This window comes from Tamandua tetradactyla, chromosome 4, assembly GCF_023851605.1.
Source record: "Tamandua tetradactyla isolate mTamTet1 chromosome 4, mTamTet1.pri, whole genome shotgun sequence".
NCBI lineage: Eukaryota > Metazoa > Chordata > Mammalia > Pilosa > Myrmecophagidae > Tamandua > Tamandua tetradactyla.
The window spans coordinates 151888645-151897510 of record NC_135330.1 but is presented as its reverse complement, the minus strand read 5'-3'; the positions used below and the strand labels follow the sequence as shown (position 1 = coordinate 151897510).

Genomic DNA, 8866 nt, shown 5'->3' with positions numbered 1-8866 from the left:
TTTAACAACTCTTGCATTCTATTCCCTTTGTGGTTTTTTTAATTTAAATAACGTATTTTTAAAGTGTTAAATTGTAAATGTGTATAGAGAATGACATAACATACGTTTGTTTTGATCTAGAACAACAACAAAAAGTATACTTGCACTTATTTTTTAATTAAAAAAAAGAAAAATCAATGATAAAGTTGTATACCACCACAGTTTTATTCCATTTGTTACACTTTGGAAGTCAATGTGATGTTGGGAATGTACAAGTTGGCATGCTTGTGTGCTTTATCATTCATTGCATTCATTCATTCAACAAACATTTCTTTATTGCCTAACATTTGGTAATATAGATTCCAGATATAGACCTCTGGAATCCAGCAGTGGATAAAGTATAGCTTTTGCTGTCTTGGCTTTTTCATATATATTGCCTCTCCTTTTTCAATCTGTCTTATATCAAATGGTCTTGCACTCCATCCTACTTCAGACACTCAGTCTCAGGTTTATCCGTAGCTATTTTCATTATCAATAGCAGTCACCCTCTCCTTAAACTAAGCTCGATTCCAGGTATGTCACTATCTGTTTACTACTCTCTATTTTTGCAGCTTTCTCATTGTATTACCACCAATACAACAATCCTTCTAACCCATCATGATAATTATCAATGACTTTTTCCAACATTTTGCTCTTGCATGCTATACTCATGTCTTCTCTCCCATCCCCACCCCCCACATCTGCTTAAATGTCACGATCAACCATTGCAATCATTCTGTTGCAGGCATGCTGATTTTCTTGCAGTCCTCTTATCATTATTGTTTGTTTTTAATGTGCAATTGGCTATTCAACCTATAACCCTGAATCTGAGTGACAATAGTGTGGCTGAGAGTGACTTGCTGAATATGGGTGAAGAAAAACACACTATCTTGCGGACTCTTCTCATTTTAAATTATAATTAATGAATGCCAAGCAAACCCTCACTACTATGCTGCAATCATAATTATATTTCACTGAACCATTCATTCTCACTCTTATCAAAACTACTTTATATTTTCTTTTCTGCCTTGGGGCATTCAACATTTCTTCAACAACATTTCTTTAACAATATTTGCTCTCAACTAATACCTTACTTTTAATTTCACTGACAGAATAGAAGGATACAGAAGTTCCACAAGCTCCCATAATTGTATCTTCTCCACTAATTGCACTCATACCCTATACCATATGTTCTCTCATGGGACCAAAGATGTCAATTTGCTCTTCCGTTATGTCTTACATCATTATAATTTTCTTTGCTACTGAATCTATCCTTGCAGAATAAAACCATGTTGTAATTCCTCTGATATTAAACAAAAATATGACTTTCTTCAATCCCATTTCCCCATGTTACTAGCCCTCACAACTTCTCTCCTTACATTGCAGCAAAACTTCATGTCATACATACTTCATAAATGCACTTTGTCACTTTATTTCCTTTCCTCTCTTTCTCTCTACACCAAAAAATCACTAGTCAAGCTGTCAAGGTGACCAGTGATTTTTAATTGCCAAATATAAGACCTAATTCTCATTCCTCATTTTGAGACAAAGCAGCATTTGACACAGTCGATTATTCTATTACTAGAAACACCTATTTATCTTGACTACCAAGCATCTTACTTTTCAGCTTTGGGTCCTACCTCATTGACAACTACTTCACAATTTCTTTTGTTCTTTTTCCTCATTTATCTGAATGTAAATGTTAGCATGCACCAGGTGTATGTTGTTGAAATCATTGAGTTTTGGCTTAGACACTTCCTGAGAGATCAGTAAATCTCATATTTTAAGTATACTTTGAACAATGCAAAGTTTAACAGTCTTCTCTCAGACTTCTTTCGTCTGAATTTCAGACTCCTTCATCTAATGGCCTATTTAACATCTCCACTAGAATGTGTAATAGACATTTCCAAATTAAAACACAAAAACTAAATCCCTAATGTTGCCTCCACCCTCCAGAAAAATCTCTTCCTCTGTTTATCTCCTTATCATTCTTTACAAATTCCATCTTTTCAGTAAGTCAAACCAAAACTCTTGCAGTCCACCTTGAGTATTTATTTTTTCCTCTTACATCCCCTAGTCCATGCAGTGAACTTGTTTGCTTTATTTTCAAAATTAACATGAAACTAAAGATTTCTGAATTCCTTTACTGCTACCACTCTATTCCAAACCACCAAAATGGGTCAAATGGAATGTAGCTATCTATGACCTCCTAGCTCTTCTCTCTTCTCCTGCATTTGCCTCTATATTATGACCCATTCCATTTATTTTTATTTATTTATATTTTTTGCATGGACAGGAACTGGGAATCGAACCCAGGTCTCCGGCATGGCAGGGGAGAATTCTGCCACTGAGCCACCATTGCACAACCCTTATGTCCCCTTCCCTTTAAAACATGGCCAGATTGTATCACCCCAATTTAAACTCATCCAGTGGCTTCCCATTTTCCTTAGAGTAAAAGACAAATAATTTACAAGGTCTCCGAAGCAGTACACAATATTTAGCCTACAAGCTGTGTTGCTCAAGTGCACTGGAGCCTTTATCACTTATTCTATGCAACCTCACACATTCTGCTCCATCTCTGCTTCTAATGGAACACACCTGCAAATCTCTTCTGAGGGCTGCTCTGGGCAGCTACAGCCAATTTGCCCACAGGAACAGAGGGTGGGATGTGACTGGGAATTTATATCCTCTTGGTAGCCAGTAGCTTTAGGACTAATGTGTGCTGGGATGGGAAAATGCAGTTCACTTGTTTGCAGCTGAGATCAATCTGAGGTGTAGGAAACTGATGTGCCCAAGCTCCATTACAGAATCAGACTGATTCTGAGACTGCTTATCTTGCTTTAACTTTCCTCTTTCCTTTCTTAATTATGCCATGCCTTTATCAGATTGTCCTGAGAATATTTCCATGATCAAACACTCGTGTGTCTACTCTCAGGGTCTGCTTCTGGGGATCCTAATCCAAGACAACACCATTCTCCAGCTCTATCTTTAACCACATCTCTTACTACTTTAACTCATTCTCAGGGCCCGCTTCTTTCATTGCCACCACTCCCCTTTTCCTCCATCACAGCAGGGATGCTCCTTCCTCAGATCCTTTGCACTTCTTCCCCATGCTTAGAATGTCCTTCATCAGATGTCTGTATGGCTTAGTGTTTCAGCCCTTAATGTCTTTGCACAAATGTCACCTACCCAGAAGGGGCCCTTTATTTTAAAATATAATGATATTCTCCATCCCCAATATATACTCTCTCCTTAGATGGATTCCTATTTTTGTTTTTTTCATTGTAGTTATCAATGTAAAAATTACAATCAGTTTTATGGATAATCCTTGTTTATTTATTGTGTGCTGCCATTAGAATGCAAACACTCTAAAGAACACAATTTTGTCTGAATCTCCAGAACCTTGAATAGTCTATGGCTCGACAACTTGTTTCTGGATGAATTAGATGATATAAAATATATATATATAAAATATATATAAAATTTGATGCATCGATAAATTTGTACAAGTATAGTATTATACTATATATGCTACAGTGAAGCATGCTTTTGTCATTCACATTGTGTTTTTAAAATTAGTACATGGTGTTACAAACAGATAAGGTTCATTCACTTTTAAGTGCTTTATAACATTTGGTCATTTCAATGCAGTAGTGAGAAGCAGGGGAGAAAAATATGTTTTTAGTTAACGTTTTTAAATAGATGCTGTAATTTCCCAAATTGTTTTACTTGTACAATAGAAACTCTGTATGATTAAATAAGTTTTCTTCCAATAAAAAAATATTTCAAGCATATATAATGAAATTTGAATAAGATACAATAGTCTCAATTACTAATTTTTAGTGTTATAATTTTTACTTTTAGACTTTTACCTCTAAATTAAATTCTGCAATTTTTCCTGTGCATGACAAATTGTTTCATACCCTACAAATAGTAATACACTGAGATAATTTTACTCTTAAAAGAGAACAGCTAAACAACAATAAAGCACTTGCTGGAGAGATATGGAAGACCGAAAGAATCATAGCGTAGTAATCCATTCTTTCAAATCTAGCTGTGGCTAGTCTAATTTTAAGTAACAGCATCTTAGCACAGCCCTTAGTTTTGAATTAGCTGACAAAATAATTTTAAATGAAAAAGAATAAAATTGAAATAAAATCATTACATAAAGATCTATACTAAAATTAATGAATGTGTAAGTTATGTTAGGAATATAGTTATGAGTTGAAATATGAGATGGAAATCATGAGAATGATTTTCTTGAAAACTGAGTTAATGTGAGGATAATTATATTTTCTAAAAGATTTCATAAGAGATTCCTGTGTCAAAAAGCTTCCTATGTTACGGTGCATTTATAAAAACACACATATAAAATTGATTGAATTAAACTGCCTTTACATACCTGCTTCAATTCAGAACAAATTTCTGTCTGTGAAAGAGGGTAAATATTAACAGTCAACTTGATCGTCCAACACATGAAATGCGATTTGGAATTCAGTCAACCTACAGGAAAATGCCCTGCCCCTGCTTTGTTTACCCTGTGTGTAATAAATTTATCATTATTGCTCCTAAAGCTTCTTCGGAATCATAAGGCTGAATCCAGTTGTATGAGTGTAGTGGAGTGGAAAGATCGCTAGTATGCCAATTAGAGGTCCTGGATTCTGTGTTTCCTCCAAACAATATTTAAAGGAGATGACTAAGATTTGTAGATATACTCAGTTGGAAATAAAATTCCTGCAGTTGAGATTGCACACACATTTTAGAACTGTGAATAAAATGCATTTTTAACAGCAATGTGAATTGTAGCTTAGTATAATACAGTGCTCATTGTATAATTTTAGTGTGACGGATCGGATTGTAAAGTAACATATCACATTACTGATAAGGGAACATTGCAATCATGACTAGGGACATAGGTATTACATTTTAAATTTCAAAATTTGTTTTCAGTTTTGACTAATCTTTTTTGGCTAAAATAACTTTATGAGGCAATGCATCTTATCGATGAAGAAATTCACAGTTCCACTGACATTCTCGATATGTGGTAGATTAAATGTGGCCATGCAGTATCTGCCATTAAGAGGTGGCATTCATGAAGTGCTGTGCTGAAGTCTGCTTGTCCCCAGTTCACTAGAGTGGATCTTGCTAATCTCTTTTGAACTCTGTGCTCAGTGGTGTAATGTTGGTAGGTTCAAGTCTTCCATGTTGGGAAAATGTACCACAGAAATTAGTAAGCACCAAAAAGTAGGGGTTTTTTGTTTGTTTGTTTGAGAGGTAGTTTAGCAGCACAACAGTCATGTTCCCTCTACTTGAGTCATGGTGATCTTTGAATAGATTTTCTCAGAAGTCATGCCCTGCCAGTTACCTGGCCCAGCTCTTCATCAATTGGCCTCTACTTTTTGCTTCTTAGAATATTTTTCCTTTTAACCCAGCTATATCAGTGTGAAAGTGCCCAAGCAATGCTGTGATTAGGCCTACAGAGGCAGGAACTGAAGAACCAACTGACCATTAGCATCCACTTTTCAGCCACCTTAGAGATGGATCATCAAGTCAAAGTATCCATCCCAGCTGTATTAGCCAGGGTTACCTAGGGAAAGAGAACCAACAGTATATATTATATATATATAATGTGTTATGAGAGTCATTATGGGAACAGGAAAATCTGAATTCCATTCCAGCATCATGGGGACTCTGATGAATTTCCCAAGAGAAGCTGGCTGGCTGAAGTAGAGATGGAAATTCTTACCTTCAATTTTTCCCATCTCTGTCCCTTTCATTTCAGATTGGCAGTGTTTCTGTTCATATATATTTCACAATATATGGACTTTGCATGCAGTTCAGAAGATTTTAAACTTTCAGACAAGGAACTTGCCACAGATCCTTACTGCATAGCTGCATTTCCAATTCCGACTTTCACTGAAATGGCTGACTGGATTCGTGTTCAGTTCAAACCTCATGCGGAGCCCTACTCTCTAGAAATTGCTTTCCAGAAGCTCAGGAAGATCCCTGATAGAGACACTTCTGGCTTCTAGTCTTAGAGCACATTATCTGGAAAGGCTCAGAATTTTCCAAGCCATCAATTTATGGTTTCTCTGTGCGAAAGAGTTTGGGTCTGAGTCTATCCTTTTACTCTCACATTTTACCGAAATCTTCAAGGAGAAGCCAGACTGCACCTTCTTCACCTAGCCTGGAAATCTTTTCAGCTATATATCTGAGTTCATTGATTTTAAGTTCTGCCTTCCATCCAACATCAGAACTCAATTTCATCAAGTTCTTTGCCACTTTATAATAAGGATCTTTCCTGCAGTTTCCAATAACCCATTTCTTTCTAAGGCCTTTCAGAAGTACATTTAACATTCATATTTCTACCACCACTCTGCTCATGATGAATTATGTATTCTCTTATATGTTACAAACTTTCTGTATGTCTCTCACTCATTTTGTTTTTTTGTGTGCTGTATGATGGGGTCACATTTCATTCTTTTTCCATGTGAGTATCCCATAATCACATATGCTATTATTCAACCATTCGTTGAATTTTTGTTTGTATGCTTGTTTTGCTTGTTTTTTGGGAAGTGCATAGACCAGGAATTGAACCTGGGTCTCCTGCATGGCAGGTGAGAATTCTACCACTGAACTCTCTGCACCCCCTCTCACTCATTTTTGAGCCCTCATAAATCTTCTAGCTGTTATTACCCAACTCCAAAGCTATTACCCAACTCCAAAGCTATTTCCGTATTTTTAGGTTTTTGAAATAGCAGCACTTTATTTCTAGTACCAAAGTAGGTTTCAGTTTCCTAGATGCTACAGCAGATAACATGCAAAGTCTGGCTTAAACAATAGAAATGTATTGGCTTATGGCTTTGAAGCAAGGAGAAGTACAAATCAAGGGATCAAGAAGGCACTGCTTTCCACAAGAAGCGCCTGATATTTTCTCCCAGAAGACTGTGGCGTTCTGGGGTTGATTGAGAGCAATCATTGATGGTTTAAATTTTTGTCACATGGCAATGCACATGGTGGCTTTCCTGGCTTCTCCCTTTTTTCCCAAGTTTCCATTGAATTTCATGGTTGGCCCCTCTGACATTTTTATTTCTGCTGACTTTCAGTCCAATTATAAAGAACTCTAGTACTCTAATTAAAATCCAGCCTGATGAGTAAAACAGGTGGGTCAGTGATAGAACGTTCACCTGCCATGCAGGAGACCTGGGTTTGATTCCCAGCCCATGCACTCTTCCCCATACACACAAAAAAACAACCAGATCCATTTGGGTCATACCTTAGATGAGATAACATCTTGAAAATATTTTGTTTACAATTCTGTCCACACTCACAGGAATGGATTTAAGTTTAACAACACATTTTTTCTGGGGTTCATAGTTAGACGCCACCACGATAGCTGACAATATATGGAAGAAGCGAACCTTCCTCACACAGCCCAGTATAAATTGTAGATTTATGAGCAAAGTAAATTATTGTTTTCTATTAAACATGACATTTTAGAGTGGCTTATATGAGGTAATAATTAACTTAGACACAAAATCACATAGTTAGAAATTAGCCAAACTAGTACTGGAACTCTTATATACTGATACCTTGTTCAAAATTCTTTAAACAACAAATGTGTCCCCTCTCCTCCCCTCTCCAAATAGCAATGGACGATGTCAGATTAGACATACTATCCTTAAGGAAAAAATGTTGAGGGGAGAAAAACAACTACTGGTTTATCTACTACTTTTCTAATTGTTTTTGACAGGTATCTTTGAACATTGAATCATTTTTGGCATCCTGAGTCATTATTTCAGAGATATAAGATAATTGACTTCCTTTTTGATTGAAAATTTCCAAATAACAAGCCTAACATTTGGAAGTCAAGTCATTGGTCTTTATGTGTTTAAAATTGACATCTACTTTATGTTTGTTTATTTACTATGTGTCCCAAATTACATGATTAATAATGGTACAATTGACAGGATATTGAACAAATGAATCACTTCAAGCCATATTCTAATAAGAAAAAAAGTACCTGTATGGCAATGCAGGTTATCTTCCTTATTGTTAGAAATGGAAACATAATTACATATATAGATATGTAAAACAAAGTAGTCAGAAAAGAGAATCATATTGTTAATTAATGTGATAATAGTTATAGAAACTTCAAAAGTTGTACTAAAATTACTTATTATTAGAGTACAATATAGAAATTATAAAATAAAAGCACAAATCAAAGCATTAGATCTGATTTCTAATCTTACTGATTCAGGTCTTGATCACCTATAACCATGTCTATTGCTGTGGCATTCTAATTTGTTCTGTTGGTATCTTCCTCTTCTAGTAATACTGATTTCAGAATTATACTTGAAAAGTAGGGTTCTATGTAAAATTTATTATATTAAATTATTCAATTCCATGAATAAAATATTAAATTTTATTCACGCAAGCTCTCCATGTTTAAATCTCAAAATCCTATCCTATTTCTTACCAAATTAGGCTCCTCTCTTTCTCTAATATTTCTTAGACATTCCCCTATCTATGTCATGCTCTTGATTGTATTTGGACTTCTCTTTGAAGCCTCTTTCCTCCAACTATATTTGTTGAAGTTCAAATGATACATTAGCACCCATTTCAAAAAGTATGCATGAAATATTCCCAATTACCCATGTGCAGGATTAATGGGTCACATTCCTATAGTCATATCTCTCCATGTCTATTCTAGCACTCTGCATGTTTTTTTGTTTTATTTTTTAAATATGGAACACTTCACAAACTTGCATGTCATTCTTGCACAGGAGCCATGCTAATCTTACCTGTATTGTTCCAATTTTAGTATATGTGCTGCCGAAGAGAGCAC

General features: G+C 35.5%; 1 non-coding gene across 1 annotated transcript; it reads right to left on the bottom strand.

Annotated features, from left to right (window-relative positions):
* Nucleotides 1-8759: 8759 nt before the first annotated feature.
* Nucleotides 8760-8866, bottom strand: LOC143681843 (U6 spliceosomal RNA). Its single transcript, XR_013174899.1, has one exon. It is a non-coding gene; the product is annotated as a U6 spliceosomal RNA (small nuclear RNA).